The sequence below is a fragment of the Schistocerca americana genome, chromosome 5 (assembly GCF_021461395.2).
Source record: "Schistocerca americana isolate TAMUIC-IGC-003095 chromosome 5, iqSchAmer2.1, whole genome shotgun sequence".
NCBI classification, from domain to species: Eukaryota; Metazoa; Arthropoda; class Insecta; order Orthoptera; family Acrididae; genus Schistocerca; species Schistocerca americana.
In genome coordinates this window covers 82370514-82393930 of record NC_060123.1, presented here as the reverse complement: position 1 = coordinate 82393930, position 23417 = coordinate 82370514, and the positions used below count along the sequence as shown (strand labels likewise).

General features: G+C 43.2%; 1 protein-coding gene across 1 annotated transcript in view; it reads right to left on the bottom strand.

The window, feature by feature from the left end:
* Positions 1-23417, bottom strand: part of LOC124616214 (lachesin-like) — a 954519-nt gene that overhangs the window by 618057 nt on the left and 313045 nt on the right. The window lies entirely within an intron of this gene.

The following is a 23417-nucleotide window of genomic DNA, read 5'->3' as shown; positions in this document are numbered from 1 at the left end:
TTAGGTCAGACGATACAAATGCCACTTGCACGATTAGAGTAGCAGATTGACGGTGACCAAAATTGACAATCTTAAGTTCCTTTGGTATTGGTACGTTAATCTTATTCTCACACATATCTCTGATACTTGACAAAAGTGTCTATACATTTATCTTCATGGCTATGTACAGGAATATTAGTAATCTTATTAGGCGCAGACAGAAACTTGACTATAGACTGGTACAGACAAATGTAGAACTAGTACAGACTGGTACAGACTAATGCAGACTGGTACAGATTGGTGCAGACAAATGCAGACTCACTAATTGGAGGTCTGTACACTCGTTATAATACCTCGCGCGTCCATGTATCACTGCACGAGAGAGATCAGCGAGGAGAAAAGGTTCTACATTAGCAGCAATCTCATTGGCTGCGTTACATATTAATACGTGGATCGGCGGAAACAGAATGTGGTCCGTCTCTATGGCAGCGCCACCTCATAGTGTGGAGACGGACGAGCGCTGCGCCTGCGCTGTTGTGCTTAGCGGGACACGCTCTAGTGGGAAAGCTGTGTACGCGCTGACTATGTGGAACTATGTACACAACACTAGTACTGTTTATTGTGTTTACTTCTGGATTCATTTATGAAATAATAATCGAACTTAATAAAAATTCATTTGTCAAGAAAAACTCTAAACACTTTGTAATATTTTTATTACTGGAGAGTGAAGTACAAGTGAACATGCCTGTGATACGATCAGACGTATTTTTATGTTTTCGGCGAACAATGTAATTTTTGTCTTTGTTAATCTGAAATTTCAAAAGACTGTGATGTAGTAAAATGTGACACAATAAATTAACGTAAAAACGAAAATTCTGCAACGACAGTTTTCAAAATTATTTAGATCGATTGAACCATGAGAAACTAAAACGTGAGAACTGCAGCTTCAAGAATCAGACCCTAGAAATGAAGAACTGAAGACAACTCTGCAAGAAAAGATGAGTACACTAAAAAGTTTATTGTAATCTTACTCCTGTCAAATCATGAGAAAAAACTTTGCACATTGGTGAACAATAGCAGCAACTAGGAATGAGAGGGTAGCTTACAAACTACACGTTATTTGACCTGAACGTTGTGAAAAGAAAAAAAAAATTCTAAGCAATCAAATCTTATTTTATACAGGATGTCTCGTCAGGAATGGCCAGTATTTAGGAATATGACAGGAACGCCCAACTGAAGCAAAAAAACTTCTTGTGGACGTATGCCCTATTCCTAATGGCTTCAGAGACAGAACACATTTAACGAAAATAAGTTTCTTCTAATATGGGACCACAGCTTTAGTAGATTATTGTGAAGGATTTCATCTCGCTTTCAGCTGCTAGAATTTCGTTTTATAATTGCAGTTTCAGAATTAAGCCAATTTCAGGCATCTAAAAATAAAATACAGCGTAATGAGAACAATTTACAGTGCGCTTAACAGTGGATACACCAAGTTTTGTAGTTTTATTAACATTTACGTACCGCACTTACAAGATTTTGACATATTGGTTTATGTTAGGCTCAGATAACAACGTAATGTGCGCAGTTGCACGTCAAAGACAAACTATGTGGCGGTACTAGTCAGTATTCCATTCTACTTGCTGACCTTTTGAGTGGACTGTATAAACCTTCTGGTCAGGAGCATACAGGGCTATAAATACAAAATCAAACAGGCGTAATGGACGAGTAGATTTAATAATGCATAAAAACATAGGAACACGGATAAGCTACTATGAACTACATAGTGATCGCATTATTGTAGCCAAGACAGACACGAAGCCCATAAGCACCACAGTAATACATACAAGCTTATATGCCAACTAGCTCCGCAATGAGGAGATTGAGGAAATGTATGATGAGATAAAAGAAACTATTCAGATAGTCAAGGAAGACGAAAATTTAATAGTCACTGGGCCCTGGAATTCGATAGTAGGAAAAGGAAGAGAAGAAAAAGTAGTCGGTGAATGTGGACTGGGGGAAGGAATGAAAGAGTAAGCCGCCCGGTAAAATTCTGCAAAGAGCATGAATTAATCATAGCGAACACTTGGTTTAAGAATCATGAAAAAAAGTTATATACGTGGAAGAGATCTGGAGACATCGGAAAGTTTCATACCGATTATATAAGGATAAGACAGAGATTTAGGAACCAGGTTTTAAACTGTAAGGCATATCTAGGTGCAGATGTGGACCCTGACAGAATTTATTGGTTATGAACTACGGAATGAAACTGAAGAAACAGAAAAAGGCCAGGAATTTAAGGAGATGGGACGTAGATATACTGAAAGAACCAAAGGTTGTAGAGAACGACGGACAAGAACAGGGGAAAGGAATAGAGTAGAAGAAGAAGGGTAACTCTGACAAAAGCAAAACGAGGATAATAGAATGTAGTCGAATTAAATCAGGTGGTGATGAGGGAATTAGATTAGGAAATGAGACACTTAAAGTAGCAGAAGAGTTTTGCTACTTGCAAAATAGTTGATGACGGTCGAAGTAGGGAGGGTATAAAAGGTAGACTGGCAATGGCAAGAAAAGCGTTTCTGAAGAAGAGAAATTTGTTAACGTAGAGCATAGACCTAAGAGTCAGGAAGTCTTTTCTGAAAGTATTTGTATTGAGTGTAGCCATGGACGATAAAGTTTAGAAAAGAAGAGAATACCCTCAGACTTCTAGAAGACTATAATAAGTCAAATTCCAAAGAAAGCAGCTGACAACAGATGTGAAAATTATCGAACTACTAGTTTAAAAGTCATGGTTGAAAATTACTAACAGTCATTCGTTACTGACGAATTGAAAAGCTGGTAGAAGCCGAACTCGGGGATGATCAGTTTGGATTACATGCAAACGTAGGAACACGAGAGGCAATACTGGCCCCACGACTTATTTTCTAAAATAGGTTAAGGAAAGGCCAACCTACGTTTCTAGCATTTGTAGACTTACAAAAAGCTTTTGACAATGTTGACTGGAGTACACATTCTGAAGGTGGCGGGCGTAAAATACAGGGAGCAAAAGGTTATTTGCAATTCGTTCAGATACCAGGTGGCAGTTACAAGAGTCGAGGGACACGAGAGAGAAGCAGAGGTTAAGAAGGGAGTGAGGCAGGATTATAGCCTATTCCCGATGTTATTCAATCTCTATACTAAACAAGCAGGAAAGGAAGTAAAAGAAAAGTTTGGATTAGGAATTAAAATCCAAGGAGAAGAAATAAAAGCCTTGAGGTTTGCCGATGGCATTGTAATTTTGTGAGAGACAGCCAAGGACTTGCCACAGTAGTTAAACGGAATGGACAGTGTTTTGAAAGAAGGATATAAGATGAACACCAACAAAAGCCAACCGAGGATAATGGAGTGTAGTCGAATTGAATCAGTTGATGCTGAGGCAATTGCATTAGGACATGAAACACTTAATGTAGTAGATGAGTCGAAGTAGAGAAGATATAAAATGTAGACTGACGATGACAAGGAAAGTGTTTCTGAAGAAGAGAAATTTGTTAATGTGGAGTATAGATTTAAGTGTCAGGAAGTATTTTTTGGAAGTATTTATATGGAGTGTAGCCATGTTTGGAAGTGAAACATGGATGATAAGAACTTTAGACAAGAAGAGAATAGAAACTTTTGAAATGTGGTGGTACAAACAATTGGAAATTGGTGGAACGGCTTATGGGACCAAACTGCTGAGGTCATCGGGCCCTAAGCCTACACACTACTTAATCTAACTTACGCTGTAGATAACACACACACTCATGCCAAGGGAGGACTCGAACGTCCAACGAGGGGAGCCGTACGGACCGTGACAAGGCGCCACAGACCGCGAGGCTACCCCGCGCTGCTTTGGTGCTACAGATGAATGTCGAAGATTAGATGAGTAGATCACCCAACTAATTAAGATGTTATGAATAGAAATGGGGGAGAAGAGGAATTAGTGGCACAACTTGAGTACAACAAGTAATCAGTTGCAAGGACACTTTCTGAGACATCAAGGGATCGCCAGTTTAGTAATGGAGGGAAGCGCTGAGACTAAAACTCATAGAGGGAGATGGAGAGATGAATATACGAAGCGGATAATGCAGGATGTAGGTTGCAGTAGTTACTCGGAGATGAAGAGGCTTGGACCGGATATAGTAGCATGGAGAGCTGCATCAAACCAGTCTTTGGACTGAAGACCACAACAACAATACCATCGTTATGTTTGTGGTACGACCCTTCTTGTTTTCCTAATTCCCGAAAGTATTGATTAATCGATGTTGAAATTGGTTGCCTGATTCACATGCGCAAGTGGGATAGAGCCAGGTGCATCCTGTGCCACACGGTACGGTATCACCTTTATTGGTGTGCCCTTGCTGGAGAGATAGCACCAGACCATAATATGTCAGAAGTAGTACCAGAAGTTATCCCACGAAGTATTCTCGTACCATTAATTGCATTTCAGTGCATTTAATTCACTCCATATACATTCCTTTCGGCAAGGAATGTAACGCTCTTTCATAGACACCGTTCCAGCGGTGTTATGCTATTCTCACACACCTCGCGGTAGCATTCGGAAATCACAAGTGGAGACATCAGTGACAATAAATGTTTGATTCAGGTATGTAGGCGTGCTCTGTTAGCCTAATTGGTATGAGGGAAACCTGCGGTATGCAGTAAATCCTAGTCTGAATTCTGGTCTAACACAAATGTTCATTTCTTACTAGACAGTCACATTATGTCGATGTGGTAGACAGCTCTCTCATCTTTACATAAGGAATGTGATCAAAAATTATTACTTATTACGCCGATGCAGTGAGTAACATAAGTTTTCGAACAGCCTATCGCTTGGAATGTCAGCTTCTGAAGTACAGAATCCATTCAAGTCGCTGGATATCAGTCCATTGGCTGCGACTTTAGTCGTTTTCAGCACAAGTTTAGCCATATGCAGGACTGGTTTTCTATATGATTGAATAGTGATGATTGTTACCCCATTAATTATCAAAAAATGGCTCTAAGCACTATGGGACTTATCTTCTGAGGTCATGAGTCCCCTAGAACTTAGAAGTACTTAAACTAACCTAAGGACATCACACACATCCATGCCCGAGGCAGGATTCGAACCTGCGACCGTAGCGTTCGCGCGGCTCTAGACTGTAGCGCCTAGAACCGTTCGGCCACCCCGGCCGGACATTAATTATCATTATAGACTTTCAAGTGATATCAGATCAAGCAGAGGATATCCCGATCGTGTTTTTCTTTTACAATCATTTCATTGCTTGTCTACTATGGAAAAATTATCGAAATTTTGTTCGGGATACCTATTAAACGCACACACACAAAAAAAATACACGTAATGTATTTTCTAAGTAGGACGGTCATTATCTGATTTAACACCGCGGCACTCGGAAGGTATTGTCTGGAGATTTATTAAACTCGAAATATGACTTTCTATGAATGACACGGCAGAGCCGAAGCAGACGTCAGCTATAGGAGCCAGCGGGAGGAGGCGAAGAAGAGATGCGGATCTATTGTAATGGGCGCTCCGCATTTTCTCTCGCTGTCTGCTTCTGTTTGGAGAGAGTCAAGCGTCAGTTGTCGGTGTGCCGGATCATCTTCATCTCCGCTGAAAAGAGGATATCTCGGTCACTTCCACAGAAATACACACAGCCAGCCTTCCCCGCTATTCGCTTTTCTGCCTTCACCACGGCAGGATGAGCCGCTAAGCCCGCCCGTCGGCTGCGGCCGCGATCGCGTGTGTATGTGGGCCGAGCATACTGAAAGGGAAGTCTGGCTGGGGGAGGGAGCGGGGTAGTGAGAGAAAGAGAGAGTGCGTGAGAGAGAGAGAGAGGGGGGGGGGGGGGGGAGAGACCTGCTGGGCATTGCGGAGGATGGGGGTGGCAGCAGAAACGGATAAAAAATATATATAGCCAGGGACAAAAACTGAATTGGACTGACGTGTATCTGTGCGCGATTTTGAAAGGCTGCGGCGATTTGCATATCGGAACAATGGTATTCCATCTGTGGCAGGCACGGCGGGAGGAAATCCGCCAGAGAGAGAGAGACAGAGAGAGAGAGAGAGAGAGAGAGGTTGTGGCGGTTGTGCTCGGTGTGCGGCGGGCAGTGGGCAGTGGCCACTGTGCGGTCGGCGCGCGCGCTGAAAGCCGCGCAGACCGGGCGCGCCGGCGGCTCACCGGCTGGCTAATTCAAAGTGGCGGCGTCGACCGAACGCGGCACTTCAAAGCGTCGCTGCCGCCTGCGGCGCAGGCAGCCCCGGCGGGCGCGAAGGCGCAAACACGAGATTACAGGCGGCGACTAAATTACGCGCCAGCGTCTCCTTATTACGGGCCCGGCGTAACCTGTGGAGAGCTGCGGATGGCATAAGCGTAAGGGGCGCCCCTAGCTGAGATTCTGCTTGCTGGCACTGCTTGGCGGGGACGGACTATGCAGTGAGACGAATGGGCGCGGGGAACGGCACTTGTTGCGGATACGGAAGCCTCATGCTGTGAAGGTTAAACAGCGGTGTCGATCTCCATTTCAGGTCAATACATCAGCAGAACTTCTTCATTTCAAAGTGGATAAAGGATATTACCAAATTTTTCAAAGAAACTTCCTAATTATGCGAATTCAGTTCCACCTGTTATACAGACAACTGTAAAACGTAATCTTTCACTGCCGGAAGTGACACATTTCGTAAAGTGTTCCTGGGTATCACGCCGAAATCGAATGGGTTACTCATTTGAACTCAATGTACGGAAGACAATTTCAAAGGAAATCTTAGCTTCTCTGAGGGTCCGATTCACACCTTGGCTTGCTATTGACTGCAGTAAATTTCCTTTTACGCGTGCCTCCGCGCAGTAGAGTGACGTCATATGTTTTGAATATGTAAAGGTACATTTAAGGACAGCCACGTAACGGCCACGTCCCTCCCGTATCACGGACGTCACGTTATGTAATGGTGCCGTCGTGTCTTACCAGTGATGTCATCAGACGTCGTCATGGCTTCTCCGTCTGCGTATATGGGATTATTGATAGGTATTTTTTATCGACGTAAAACTTCCAGTTCAGTCATTGTCAGCTTGCTTTCGTTGTTACATCGTGTTTTGCTGCGCTGATAACATATTTTTAGCCGAACGGCTGGTTCATTTCCGCGTAGATTGTTAAATATGGGCATATGAAGTCGTTGTTCAGTCCTCTTTCTTGACAGTGATTCCACTTCTAAGTCGCGTAAGCCTCATTATAAATCGCTTCGTCACACAACGTCATTGGACGTCACACGTAAAGGAATGAAATGATCGTGACATGCCTGTGCTTGAAAAAACTTACTGCTCAATTTTTTAAAAAAAGCTTCATCCGATTTCACAAGATCTTATCAGACAGATAGTTGGGGTAGATTTCAAGTTACTCATTTGGCTACAAAGTATTGACCTTGAAAAGATTCGGTTTTACAATGGAATGCCTATTGCGCGTACGCAGAGAATACTTTGATTCGCATTTTACAATAGCTTCTAAGATCGGAGTTACCATTTAATTTTGACGGCTGTCGAAGGTGCCGTCCAAAGCACGCGTCACAAACATCCAGTCGATAGTCAAACTCGTCTCATACTCTTGCATATCTGGTTGTATTGCTTTCACTGTTGTTGCTTTGCGCCGTCCTCTGTCTCTGATCATCCATCCCGGCTGTAAGGGGAGGTACATGAACGTTGTACTTAAAAACCCACACAAACAGAATCACATACCGCGAAAGTACAGGGGATAGGCAAAATAATGTGAACAGTGGTAGCAATGGGATGGTTATGTTTGACGATGAAACAACGCAGGTAAGGCACGTGTCGCGCTGGACTGTGCGCTTTCAGTAGGAACTACGCATCAGTGAAGGTTGCTTACGAGTAGTGTACACTTCGTATTTGCATTCAGAGGCTGTGGTCGACGTGAAATGAAGGACCTAATAGAGTTCCATAGAGGGCAGATTGTGGGGCCCGATTATTTACAGCATCAGTAACCAAGACAGTCAAGTTATTGTATGTTTCAAGAGCAACTGTTCAACAGTCATAACAGCCTAAACAAAACATGGAAAAACATCATCGTGTAAACGTAATAGTGGGCGTGAATCACAACTAAATGTCAGAGATAATCGTATGCTAACACAAATTGTGTCAAAACAGCACAAAACTACGGGGCTAAAGTGACTGCAGATCTCAATAACCATCGTCGAGACCTCGTATCTATCGACACTGTCCGCGGAGAACTCCATAAATCGAATATTCATGGACGAGCCGCTATACCGACACCATTAAAGACGACAACCAACGCAAAGGAGCTTTAAACATGATGTCTACGGTCCGACGAGTCAACGTGTTCATTATTTCCAACATCGGGCCGGGTTTACGTCTGGAAAACTCCAGAGGAAGCCTGCAGTCCTCGTTGCTCGATTCCAGCGGTTAAGCACTGGGGTGGAGGTGTGACAGTGTGGGTAGCCAAATCATGGCACTCTGTTGGTCCCATCATTATTCTTAAAGGCTGAGTTACAGCCAACGATTACGTGAACATTTTAGGTTATCAGGTGCACACCATGAGCTAAATGAGCTAAATGGCCGCATCGTTTGATGTCACTACACGCTTCAATTCTTGTACTGAGCCAAGGGACTATAGGCCGTAGTATGCGAGATACGTTTCAACTTGATACGTCTACCATTTCATGAGAAAAAGATTTTTTTAGCTGTCGGGCAGAGAAACAGACAGACAGGCAAGGAAGTGTTCCTATAACGGTTCCGTCTGTGCCGGCTGCGATATGGAATCCTAAATAGGGATACGGCGGAAAATACATCTAGCCCATACGAATAATCAATTTACCAAACTCTCACGTTGTTGTTTACCACCACTATGAAGGGCTTGTAGCTTTTTGTCCATTGTGGTTTAGTACGCAAACTTCGCCGCAAACATGGCAGTCAGAAACATGAGGAATGACTGATTTTGGGCTGACGCGACCAGTATACTTCTCCGCACTACACTGTTTGGACGAAAATGCAGAGACACTTGAAGTACAACGCATTAACATACCAAATACGGTGTAGGAAAAGCTTTGGCATCCAAAACAGCTTCCAGTCGTCTCTAAATGGCTAAATGCTGGCTGTGTATGGTTTTAAAGGGAACTTGAGACCAATCTTCCCGCAAAATAGTGGCACGTTGAGATAACGATGATGGTGGTGGATGGAGATGACACACGTTTTCCTCTAAGGTAAACCACAGTGGCTCAATAATAATGACATCTAGTGACTGTAGTTGCCAGAGAGACGCGAAGTGCATTTTGGTGGTCACAGAACTAGTCCTGGACGATGAGAGCCATGTAAACAGGGCATCCGTTGTCTTGGAAGACAGCATCACTTTTGGGGATCAAACACTGGACCATGGGATGAACTTGATCCTTCAACCTGGTTAATAGCCTAGGCAGTAATGCAACCTAGCAGAGTAACCACGGGGTTCATTGGACAGAACGATACGGCTGCCCAAGTCATGAAAGAGACACACCATGTTTCACTCTAGAGAGGTAAACTGGACCAGAAGTTGGGAACAGTCTCCAACAACACTCATCCGACGAAATGACTTTCTTACATTGTTCGATACTCTAGGTTTTATGTCTTCGTCACCGCATTCTCCTGTTACCAGCATTTGCAGCACTGATGAGTTGTTTTGGAATTCCAGCTCGTCCTGGAGTTTCTTCCTTGTAGAGCTCGCTTCGTGTTGTTTTCGTGCTGACAGGGTTCGCGCGTGTGATTTCGGTTCTGCGGTAACCTCTGCAGTTGCAGTCCTGTTATTTTTCTTTACAATTCTTTCCAATGGCCGTCCATCTGAATCATTCAACATACACCTTTGCCCGCGTTGTAACTTAGCAGATGATGTTTCTCCACTTTCTATGTATGTGGAAATATATTCGATAGGGTGCCTTTGGAAGCACCAAACACTTCGGCTACCTTGGTAACGCAAACACGCACTCCACGTGCACCAACTCGCCCCTGTTGACATTAACTGAGCTCCCACATAATGTAGCCGCAACTACACAGCACACTGTTCTTACCACTTATGACGCCTTCCGCTGTGACCGAGAGGTTCTAGGTGCTTCAGTCCGGAACCTCGCTGCTGCTACGGTCGCAGGTTCGAATCCTGCCTCGGGCATGGATGGGTGTGATGTCCGTAAGTTAGTTAGGTTTCAGTAGTTCTAAGTCTAGGGGACTGATGACCTCAGCTGTTAAGTCCCATAGTGCTCAGAGCCATTTAAACCATTTACCGCTTATGACACTTGCAAAGTCTTAAAGGGATTTCATAGATGCTATTCATGGTGAAATACAACAGTGGAACGTTCAGGCTTTGCTAGCAGCTACATTTATGTTCGAGCACGCGTGTTAGCCATGTTTCCACGTGAAACTGTAGATCGAATCGCTTTCTGCTATGAGTTGTGGAGTTGCGGAGCTGTACTCTCGAAGAAAATCACACCGCACAGCGTTAAATCAAATGGCTCTGAGCACTATGGGACTTAACTTCTGAGTTTATCACTCCCCTATAACTTAGAACCATTTAAACCTAACTAGCTTAAGGACATCACAAACATCCATGCCCGATGCAGGATTCGAACCTGCGAACGTAGCGGTCGCGCGTCTCCAGACTGTAGCTCCTAGAACCGCTCGGCCACTCCGGCCGGCAGCGTTAAACCAACTGCGCCTGTTGGAGCGGAGAACGTAAGAGAATTATTGTTGCTGTGTTACCGACATTTAGAACTGAGGTACGGTGGGTAGTGACTCATAAGCGACCAGGTGACCAATACCACGGAGACCGTAACCTGCAGCTTGCAACTGTCGCCTAACACATTTTCTACTTTCAGTGCGTAAATTAATATTCACCCCAAGTTCCTATCTTCGTCAATAAAAAAGATGTAGCCCTATACACTTTTGTGAAATAGGCTGAGTCTTTTTGCAAAACACTACATTATAGCTCATTCCCTGTACTGAGTAACGAGAATAGGAAAACAAGGGGCAATTTGGAAACAGAATTAAAATTAAGTGAGGGAAAATAAATAGGTTCAGGTTTGTAGATGACAATTACTTGTTTCATAGACGACAGAAGAATTGAGTCATGAATTGAACGAAATGGGAAGTGTTTTGACAACAGATTATGTAATGAACATTGATCATTTGGATATTGCTTTGACAGCAGATTAGGTAATGAACACTAATCATTTGGATAGTGCTTTGACAACAGATTATATGATGAACACTTATCACTACGAACATGCTACGCTGTCGTAGCAAGCGGAGAATGATACTCCGGCGTGGCGTATACCATGTGGCCCATTGGGGAGTCCTCACCGGCTTGTCGACGGACTTGAGCGAAATAAAACAGCTCTTGCGGACCAATCACACAACAAAATCAACGGTTAACAGTCGTAATTGTAACTCCGAGCTTGCTCCATACAAGGCTGATCAGTTTTAAAAGTCAAATATGGAAGGAAATCTTTCAGCAAAGCAGAGAACGAAGAGGAGAAAGAAGACCACTAACCAAAATAAAAGAACGGTAAATAAGTGTAGTCGAGTTAAGTCAGATGAAGAGCGAATTAGATCAGGTATGAGATCCTGAATGTAGTGGACGAGTTTTGCTGTACGGGATAAAATAACTGACAAATGTGGAAGTGAGTAAAATACAAAACGTAGACTGGCAATGGAAAGAAAATTTCCCCTGAAAAATAGAGATATGCTAGCGTAGAATACAAATTTAGTTGTTAAAGGTCTTTCTCAGTCTATCTTTATTCGGAAGTGAAACTCGGATGATGAAGGCTATAGACAAGAAAATTTGGTGTTAAAAAAATGGTTCAAATGGCTCTGAGCACTATGGGACTCAACATCTTAGGTCATAAGTCCCCTAGAACTTAGAACTACTTAAACCTAACTAACCTAAGGACATCACACACACCCATGCCCGAGGCAGGATTCGAACCTGCGACCGTAGCAGTCCCGCGGTTCCGGACTGCAGCGCCAGAACCGCTAGTCCACCGCGGCCGGCCAAATTCGGTGTCACATAGGTGTGCAGAAGATTGATTATGGAATCAACGATGCACAGGTACTGAGTATAGTCGGGAAGAGAACGACTCCGTACAACAACTCGAATAAAAGAAGAGATAGGTTGATTAAGAGGCATCAAGTAGTAGTTAATTTGGTGAAGGAGTGACGCACGTGTCGTAGTGGGATACCAAGGTTTAAATGCAGTAAAGACAGCTAAATGAGTCCACGTTGTAGTGGTTATACGGAAACGATGAGCCTTGCAAAGGAGAGACAAGCGCGGGGTGCTACGTGAAACAAATCTTCGGATTGAAGACTGCAACAACTCCACAACAACAACTGCTAAATAAACGCAATAGCAGAAAAAATCTAACTATTAATGACTTAAATGAATATTTGAGGAATATCGGAAATATTGAAGACATACCCAAAAAGGATTCAGTAAAATCAGCCATGAAAAACTGGTTCATTATTGACGTCCATCCTCCTGCTAGAAGTAACGAGACACAACTACAAGAAGAAGGTGAAGTCGCTTACAATTGTAGGTTGCTCAGACTACAACACTGCGTGGTGTCAATGTTGTTCAGCAAACGTTGACAGTCATGAACATGGTAAAAGAGCTCCGCTGCCAGAAGTGCGTATCCTGGTTATAAGTTACAGCAGCCACTGGACACCCAGTCACAAAAAGTACAAGCACGGGATAACTAATGGCAACACTGGGAAAGAGAATTACCTCTTCCATACGCTCAAAATGATGAGAAAGGTTTTGAAAAATTTTATATCTATATACAGTTATTCTTTGTAATTTTTATAACTTTTCAACGCACACAGATATTTACAAGGTTAACAAGTGTAAGAGAAAACGCGTGAAATATGCAGTCATTGTGTTTCGCAGTGTAAAGTATTCCTGTTTCTACTATTTTCAACTTATAATGGCACCAGGTGCATTTTTTGGTAGAAACAGTCATTAACTGTATAAATCATCACTATAGCACGGATTTTCATGCACTGTCAGATCGTAAAACATCCATGCATTCATGCACCAACGTATCATCAACTCTGCAACAAGACAATAAAAACATTCGATATCAAAATTCAGATCTATATTTATTTCTATTTTCTTCTAAAACCGTATGTGGCCATCAATTTCTCCAAATTTTCATCACTCCGTGTCACGCGTTTATCATAAGAAACATTTACGTAATATAAAATGGCCTTCTTACGTCACAAGGTGCATACTTAAGTGAAGAAATTTCCGACAAATTCATGTCAAGCCGAAAGTATTTTACACCTGTCGCCACGAAATATTTTCTGTCAACTTCAGAAATTTAAAATCCTGATTTGATCTGATAACTTAGTTCCTCTCATCTTCTCCTGCAACATCCACTTCTACATTTTTAACCCTTCCAATAACAGTCAGAAATTCCACCAGTTACCTGTATCTACCAATTTCGTTATTGTTGAAGACCAATGCGCGAAGTTTGATGTGATTAAAATCAGGTGTGGCTTCAAATCTGTTCTGTTGAGAGCCAGTTCTGCACCATTAATGCAAGGTGCATTAGTGGCTTCGAAAGTGTCTACGACCCAAAGCTGAGAAAAAAAGTTATGGGCAAAAACCTAAGACTTTTCAATAGAATGAAGCAAACACACGGCAACTTCAATAAATTTGCAGCATTTTACCGTGTCTAACAGACTTAACTTACTTATTAAAATTTATTATAAAAATTATCACGATAAAAGACAGCATCATTTATGCAGGCACTCGATCTGTTCGAAATCGGTTTTGGTGGCAGTGCAAAATCTAGCAGTACTTTTCTAAATGTGGTTGTTTCAAGAATACCTTTAGTAACAGTAATGTTAGCATATGAGTTAATAAATGCTGTGAGCATTATCAAACCTTTTTGTTCTATGCGTCTATTTCCCTTGTTTGTAACGGATATCAGCGTATTCACATTTTCATATTTTAGACGACCTATTTTAGCTACAATATGTATTACATGGGCTAAACATGTAACGTTCTTTAGTTACGGGTAAAATATTATAATTGCTTTCCCGGACGTCGTCACATATTTGCAGCTTCTTGTCATAACAATAGGAACTTTTTTTATTTAAATTTATTGGCACGAAATATATTGATTTCTACCCACATCTACCAAGCCAGAAACAAGGCGCCGAGCCCTCTGCGATGTTTAATTGCCGTAACATAACTCGCAAAACTACTCATGCTCTGCTGGTGTTCTGCGGCAAATTGGAAAACAGAGCAACCCAGTCAGCTACGTTGTTATTTGGTACTTATCACAAAGCAAAATCGGCAACCGCATCTTTCTGTCTTTCTGTTGGAGGTAATCTCGGAACGAACAGGGTCGATTTCAACACAGTTCTCGCTGTCGTGCAGCTGGGTTCTTCGGAATGATGAAGTATTCATACTGTGTGAAATGCCCATGTTCAGTATTTTGCATGCTTACTTTTATGTGCAGAAAGAAACCAAACAGGACGTACAAGATATTATTATGCAACCAAATGAAATTTAGCTGCCTCAAGCATTACCTAAATCAACGCCTGGCCAGAACATGTATAGGCTTAAAGTTGTGGTACTGAATCTAAGCTCAGCAGCTTGCTGTTAGCACACGATGCTGGCATTCCGACAGGTAAAGCAACATAAAGAACTATAGCATTAAGGAAAGACATTCAACGGGAAAGAAACATACTGAAGAGAAAGATCAGGGCAGTCGAAGGATAGAAAAAAGGTTTGATTAAAAAAAACGAAAGCTTGAAATTATTGAAAGTAAATCCGACTCTTCGACAGTAGCTCTTAAAATTCCAGGTGGAATCGGTCAATCTAAAGCGGAAGAAAATCAATACTGTTAATTTGAAGTCATAAAGGAGACTGCAGGTTTCGATGGTGCAAGTGATGGTCGACGTCGCATTGAAATTATGAGGTTCTGCGAAACACTAGACGACTTACAAGCCGAACTATGTAACCAGGGCTATGCTATCAGTGAAGCTTGGTTGTATTGAAGACACCAATACAGAGCAAGGGAAAAAAAAGACACGTGGTATCCGTTGCTGTTAAACTGTGCAAGCCAGACTCTACCGTTCATGTGAGGTATAAAGATGGAAACTTCTATACAGCCGCTATAAGAAACCCTGAATCTTTAGTTTCAACTTTGGGCCCTAAGCAAGGCATTCTTTTTATCTAAGGATGACAAAGCACGCGTGCCATTAGGTATTACAGCAGCAATTGCTCAATCGCGAAAATTAATGCACCTTGAGAACCGTGTGAAATTACTGTACGGGGCGTGTGGTAGCCACGCCGTCTAGGGCGCCTTGCCAGGGCTCCACCCCCCACCCCCCCGTCGGAGGTTTGAGTCCTCCCTCGGGCATGTGTGTGTGTGTGTGTGTTGTCCTTAGCGTAAATTAGTGTAAGTTAGATTAAGTACTGTGTAAGCCTAGAGACCGATGACCTCAGCAGTTTCGTCCCACGGGAACATACCACAAATTTCCAAAATTACTGGAAAATAATTTCGTGGTCGCTGAAAACAATAAACTTGTTCCCTCTGTTTATGCAAGCATTGTAATAAAGAAAGATCGTGAAGGGAAACCTGGAACTGTGATGCACTTTACGCCTATTTTCGCAGCGATTCGTAGGGCAAAAAATATTCGTCCTCTAAGGTTAAAACTCACCCCAAAGACGTACATAAACTTTCTGGATTACCCGCTTTCGAAACATTAATGAGAATACAAGAAGCTTTTGTGAAACACGTGTTTATTCTCACTTCTGATGGTTCTCACGAAGACACTTCCGATGGTTGTTCCGACGAGAATCCACGATACTTGCGACTTATAGTTTCAGCATTTCCACATTTCATTGATTTTGACTTGGATGCTATTAAAATTATCACAAATGCTCCAGAAAGAAGTGCATTTAACAGAATGGAGCGACGAACGTTGCCTCTTACTTGGCAAACTTGCTGGTACTGTGTTAAAACATGACACTCGCGGTTCATTTCTTGATTTCAGTAATCGAACCGCTAACTTGGAGTTAGAAAAGCTGAACCTTGAGAGTGCAGGCATCGAGCTGGCTAATATTTGGAGCCAACTGGTCACTGACGATTTCTCTGTGACTTCCGAATACATTGCGCCACCAGATACCAGCCTGGATATCGTTCAGGCTAGGACACTGAAAAATGATGATACTGGGTACGCAAATCATGTGCGTCAGTCACAATATTTTTTTACAAATTGTAAAAATGCGAAGTTTCGCATATTACAGTGTGTGAATATCTAGCCTGTGGCGTTTATTTCGAGAGGAGTTTTTACCATCAGCAGTTTTGATCAAACAGGCTTCAGACGGGTATGTACCCGTAGAAAATAATGACTCCGAAGGTAAATTTGGTCCGCTGTTACTACAGCTATCTCTGGATCTCAGAACGTCATCACACACGAAGCAAGTTCAGTACGATGGGTGTTACCCCAGCATCGAGGCACAGTTATCTAAAGATCGTGTGGCGTCTGTGGCCTATATCATTTTTCATCATACAAAGCCACTAACGGACACATACAATCACATAAGCGCCAACAAGAAAAAATAAATAAAAATTCAAATGTGTGTGAAATCCTATGGGACTCAACTGCTAAGGTCATCGGTCCCTAAGTTACACACTACCTAACCTAAATTATCCTAAGGAGAAACACACACACCCATGCCCGAGGGAGGACTCGAACCTCCGCCGGGACCAGCCGCACAGTCCATGACTGCAGCGCCTCTGACCGCTCGGCTAATCTCGCACGACAGCCAACAAGAGGTTTTGCCCATTCTCAAATAATTGCAGCTAGACTTACGACGGAAGTTCTTTGTTTGGTAAACGATGACATTGGTATCTGTTTGGACGAAGATGATGCTGGCACATCCAATGTTCCTAAGTTTATCCAAATCGATAGTGAAATGATTGCTCTGCCACTCCCAAAAAGTAATGAGGAATGGGTTAAAATTCCTTGGACACAAGATGATTAAATTTTGTATTATTCATTTGATTCGATATGTTTTGTAAATTTTCCAAAAATTTGATTTATCCTTGATTTTATGTAAAAGAGGTTTTATACAAAAATATATAAATAATTTTGAAATCATTGTTTTAATTTGATAGTTTCTAAGTTCAATAACGCAAAATTTATTTCGTTACTCCAGGGGAGGGGTTCGCGTATTTGTCACCACCTGCAACAAGAAGCAGGGGGTGGTTCCAAAAATCATGCAATTCGGATTATCCCAAACCAAGATCAAAGTTCCCCTTCAAGTTGAGCCCGACTGTGGCGGGGAACAGCCTGCAGTTTGATTGCAAATTGACGTTTTCACCATTCATATACGAATTTCGTACCAGTTCTAAAGAATTGTTTTCCTGAAGACGAATGAGGGTTCAGATAAGGTTTCAGGAGGGAATTTATTCACTTATACGGAGAGCAGTGTCGGTGCTGACGAACACCTGCTTGATAGCAGGTGATTGGGAACAGAGTTGCGGTTTGGGAGGCCGGGACCAAAGAGACCGCAGTGGCAAGGTCAGGAGCGGGTCCGTCCTGTCGCCACGTCGCTCATTTCCAGTACAAAGCGCCGCCGCCGACCTCAGAGTTTGTGCTGCGGAAGCCGCCGGTTTGGCGAAATGCATCCCGCGCGGCGGCGCGGCGAGCAACAAGTTATACAAACATTTGAGCAGCGCCCGGGGACGCGCAAGCCGCAAGCGCACCGGCTCAAAGGGCAGGCGGCCCCGTGTAGCGGCGTGCCGGCCGGCCCCACACAGTGTGTGCCTTTCGCGAGTGCAGGTGCGATTAGCATCGCAGCATTGTCTACACTGGCGGGGGCCGCCAAACTAAAGCGCACGTGTGTCGATGCCGGGGGGGGGGGGGGGGGGGGGGGGGAGGGGGGGGCAACTGGAAGCAGTTAATACGATACTGCGAAGACCGAAGGGAAGTCAGTATGGAAAGGCACGGACAGATAACTGCATGTCTAAATGTTTGCTTCGCACTGCACAGCAGAGGGCACTTCGTACCGCTTTACTCATTCCCTTTCCTAATTCCACTATACATGCGGCGACAGAAAAATTATCCACTTTATGGCTCTGTATCTCTGTGATCTTCGGTTGGAACGCTTGTTTGACACCGTTGTCCACCGTATTCTATGCTCTACAACCTTCATTACCTCTGCTTAGCTTCTGCAACCTACATCAATTTGAAATTGCACAGCAGAAACCTGTTCTCCTTACGCAGAAAGACTTCCTCACAGCCCCATCGTGACGTGATTCAGTTGACGTTCCCCGTCAGTTTAAAATACACTACTGGCCATTAAAATTGCTACACCAAGAAAAAATGAAGATGATAACGTGTATCCATTGGACAAATATATTATACTAGAACTGACATGATATCACATTTTCACGCAATTTGGGTGCTTAGATCATGAGAAATCAGTACCCAGAACAACCACCTCTGGCCGTAATAACGGCCTTGATACGCCTGGGCATTGAGTCAAACAGAGCTTGGATGGCGTGTGCAGGTTCAGCTGCCCATGCAGCTTCAACAGGATACCACAGTTCATCAATAGTAGTGATTGGCGTATTGTGACGAGCTAGTTGCTCGGCCACCATTGACCAGACGTTTTCAGTTAGTGAGAGATCTGGAGAATGTGCTGGCCAGGGCAGCAGTTGAACATCTTCTGTATCCAGAGAGGCCCGTACATGACATGCAACATGCGGTCGTGCATTACCCTGTTGAAATGTAGGGTTTTGCACGGATCGAATGAATGGTAGAGTCACGGGTTGTAACACATCTCAAATGTAACATCCACTGTTCAAAGTGCCGTCAGTGCGAACAAGTGGTGACCGAGACGTGTAACCAATGGCACCCCATACCATCACGCCGGTTGGTACGCCAGTATGGCGATGACGATTACACGTTTCCAATATCCGTTCACCGCGATATCGCCAAACACGGATGCGACCATCATGATGCTGTAAACAGAACCTGGATTCATCCGCAAAAATGACGTTTTGCCCTTCGTGCACCCAGGTTCGTCGTTGAGTACACCATCGCAGGCGCTCCTGTCTGTGATGCAGCATCAAGGGTAACCGCAGCCATGGTCTCCGAGCCGATAGTCCATGCTGCTGCAAACGTCGTCGAACTGTTCGTGCAGATGGTTGTTGTCTTGCAAACGTCCCTACCTGTTGACTCAGGGATATAGACGTTTCTGCACGATCCGTTACAGCCATGCAGATAAGGTGCCTGTGATCTCGACTGCTAGTTATACGAGGACGTTGGGATCCAGCACGGCATTTCGTATTACCTTCCTGAACCCACCGATTCCATATTCTGCTAACAGTCATTGGATCTCGACCAACGCGAGCAGCAATGTCGCGATGCGATAAACCGCATTTCTCCTCCTTACTCGAAGCATCACAACAATGTTTCACCAGGCAACGCCGGTTAACTGCTGTTTGTGTATGAGAAATCGGTTGGAAACTTTCCTCGTGTCAGCACGGCGCCAACCTTGTGTGAATGCTCTGGAAAGGTAATCATTTGCATATTACAGCATCTACTTCCTGTCGGTTAAATTTCGCGTCTATAGCACGTCATCTTCGTGGTGTAGCAATTTTAATGGCCACCAGTGTAGTTCCTGGGCTAGCTGCGACCTCTGGTGAAGCTGTTCTGCAGGATCCGCGAACGGGTAGCAGTCCCTGGCGGCCGTTGGTGGAGATCTGTTGTGGTGTTGTGTTGTGGCCGCCGGTAAATATTTGTGTTGACAGAACGAACGATATAGGTTTTCCTGGTGCGTATACACCCTGTGATGCAGGCATCCCTTGTTGGTTGTACGTAAAGTGTGATGCCGATGCGTTAGGCGCTACAATGTGTGAAGTGGGCGGCCACAGCACAGTGGACCTCTGTAAATTGAATCCCTAACGATTTCCATAATGTAATGTTCCTTGTCTGTAGCTCCAGCTTCCATTTCGCGTTCAAAGTCTGTCGATTCCCGTCGTGCAGCCATAATCGCATTGGAAACATATGACAGCTCCACCAGGTCACTGCCCTTTTATACTGTGTGTATGTGATACTACAGCCATCTGTATACGTGCATATCGCTACCCACTGTCACCTCTGTGTATAGCTTGTTGGTGGAGAACTGTTTTCCCAGTTCCCCAAGTTTGGTTGTCGTCTAATAACAAGGTCTGTCTGAGAGTTGCTTTAAGGAAATATCTAACAAACGCTGCAGTGACTACTGCACTGTTTGCTATTTACGTGTTATTCAGAGGTCGCTAGAAACTGGCCTAGCATCTAGAACAAATACTGGATCACACAGATGATCCGCAGATAACTTAAAATAGTAGTTTTAGTACACCTGATGTTCTACATAATCATTCTCCACTTGAGTACAGGGAGTAGAACGTTCATACAGCCATTTAAAACTGTTAGAAAGCTTCTTTGGGTTGTTGTTTACCCCACGTGTCACATTAGATTGATGGTCGCTTAAGTCGTCAAAGCACTGAAACATCATGCAAGTTTCTGCCACTTATCTTTTTTGTGGTAGGGCCATACTGATAGCGCTAAGTCTTGTCAACGGTGAATATTTATTTCAAGAAAAAGATGGTTCAAATGTCTCTGAGCACTATGGGACTTAACATCTCAGGTCATCAGTCCCCTAGAACTTAGAACTACTTAAACCTGACTAATCTAAGGACATCACACACATCCATGCCCGAGGCGGGATTCGAACCTGCGACCGTAGCGGTCGCGCGGTTCCAGACTGAAGCGCCTAGAGCCGCTCGGCCATCAGCGGCCGGCTTTCAAGAGAAGATTTGTCTGGAACCTGCATTTGAATCAAGTTACAGCAGGCGTCCATTCGTCACCTTCGTCACTTTCGGGAGTCAAGTTGCGCGGGACATACTTTGCACACACTTTTGTCTTCTTCAGAACATTCACGAGGAGATCTTGAACACTTGAAATGTTGCTTCATTGCGATTTCTCACAAGCGTTGCCACACTATGATCCTACGTCCGATACTTAACAGTGCCTGCTCGTAACTGACTGGTCGACTGCGCGTATGTTGTTTACAGTTGTTAGTTCCAGCTACCACCGCCTTTACTGAGTTGACGTACATAACACTACAGGAATGAAATCAGTATTGGAGCTTTCTGGACGGACGCTACAATATCGCTGTAAGATGTTGGCGAGACTCTAACGAGTTATAATCTCCTTAGAACGATTAGCCCAAACGCTGGAATGTTTTCAGTACAGAATCATGCCAGATATGTGAAAGGTAGTTTCGATCATCATATGTTTCTTGAACGTCTCTGGCATGAGTCTGTACCGATCGTTTATCCAACCTGTATGGGCGGAAAATTAGTCCACGTTCCAAGTACGAACTATGATTGCTATAATAAACTGTGTTACATATCAATAACTGTGAATGATCTTCTTCAGCTTTTATTAAATAAAGCAATAGTGGCGAGTCCATCATTTAAATAAATTTCTGAATTATTTAAACAGAACATACGTAATGCAACCGTAAACCTGATTTGTCATTACACAAATGTCATAGCGACATATTTGTTACAGTCCCGATGGGTGAAAAAAAGGGAAGAGAAAGAGATGTAACAACACTTCCCTTCATTAAAAATTGACGATTCTTTGATGCCTTCACTCTGTGCCATAAATTTATTTTTCGCGAATTCTATTCAGTGCTTCCTTAGTATTCAAAGAACTGTGACTGACGCCCGAACAACGGGGACTTACATGCATTGAGAATAGAAAATAGCAGATTGAGAATGGCTAGCTACTAGCCGAAATCTGGATTTGCATGATAAAATCTAAAAAGGACAACTGATTGCTGCACTTTATAATTTATAAATACTAGTTATGCGATCTAGCCAGCTAATTTTCACCATTACATTTAGAAAGCTGCTGATCTTGTTTGAACACTTTATTGTTTTGGTGGTCGTCGAGTCGAAGACTGGCTTAATGCAGTTCTCCATGCTGTTATATTCTGTGCGAGCCTTTTCGTCCCTGAATAACTACTGCAACCTGCATCCTTCTGAATCTGCTTAATGTATTCACCTCTCGCTCTCCCTCTACGATTTTTACCCCCCACATTTCCCTCCAATACTAAATTGGTGATCCATTGCCATCCGAGAACGTGTCCCATCAACCGATCCCCTCTTTTGGTCTAGTTGTGCTACAAATTTCTTGTATTCCGAATTCTGTTCAGTACCTCCTCGTTAGTTACGCGATATACCCATCTAATCATTAGCATTCTTTTGAAGCACCACACTTCAGATGCTTCTATTCTCTTCTTGTCATGTTTCACTTCCATGCATGGCTGCACCTCATACTAGTACTTTCAGAAAAAACTTCCTAACACTTAAATCTGTATTAGATCTTAATACATTTCTCAACACTAGAAACGCTTTTCTCACGATTTGCTGTTTGAGTTTTATGTCCTCTCTACTTCGGCCATCATCTTTTTTTTATTTTACTGCCAAAAGAGCAAAAATCACCTACTTCTTTAATGTCTCGTTTCCTAATCTAATTTACTCAGCATCACTTGATTTAATTCGACTAAATTCCATCATTCTTGTCTTGCTTTTGTTGACGTTCATCTTGAAAACGCTGTCCATTTCCTGTCTCTGACAGAATTACAATGTCATCAGCACTACTCAATTTTTTTTTTATTTCTTCTCCTTGAACATTAATTCATACTCCAAATTTGTCTTAGGTTTCTTTATTAATTGCTCAAAGTACAGATTGAATAACATCGGGGATAGACCACAACTCTGTCTCACTCCTTTCTCGGTCACTCTTTCTTATTCATGCCTCTAGACTATTATGGGGACAGTTTGGTTTCTGTACAAGTTGTGAAAAGACTCCCGCTCCCAGTATTTTACCACTGCTACGATCAGAATTCCAAAGACAGTATTGCGGTTAACATGGCAAAAAGCTTTCTCTAAGTGTAAAAATGCTGTAAACGTAGGTTTCCCTTTCCTTAACGTATCTCCTAAGATAAGTCGTTGGATCAGTACGGCCCCGCGAGTGCCAGCGTTTCTACGGAATCTAAACAGATATCCCCCAAAGTCGGTTCTACCAGCTTTTCCATTCTTTTGTAAAGAATTCATGCTAGTATTTGGCAACCATGACTTATTAAAGTGATACTTAGGCAATATTTACACCTGTCAGCATCTGCTTCTTTGGAACTCGAATGACTACATTCTTCTTAAGCCTGAGGATATGCCTCCCCTCTCATAACCACTGCCCACCGCGACGCTGGATGACGACTGATGGCGTTGTGGGCACGTGACAAGATAACAAAAGTATGTAAGCGAAACGGACACGGTCGGGGGATCACTCTACCGAAGATAT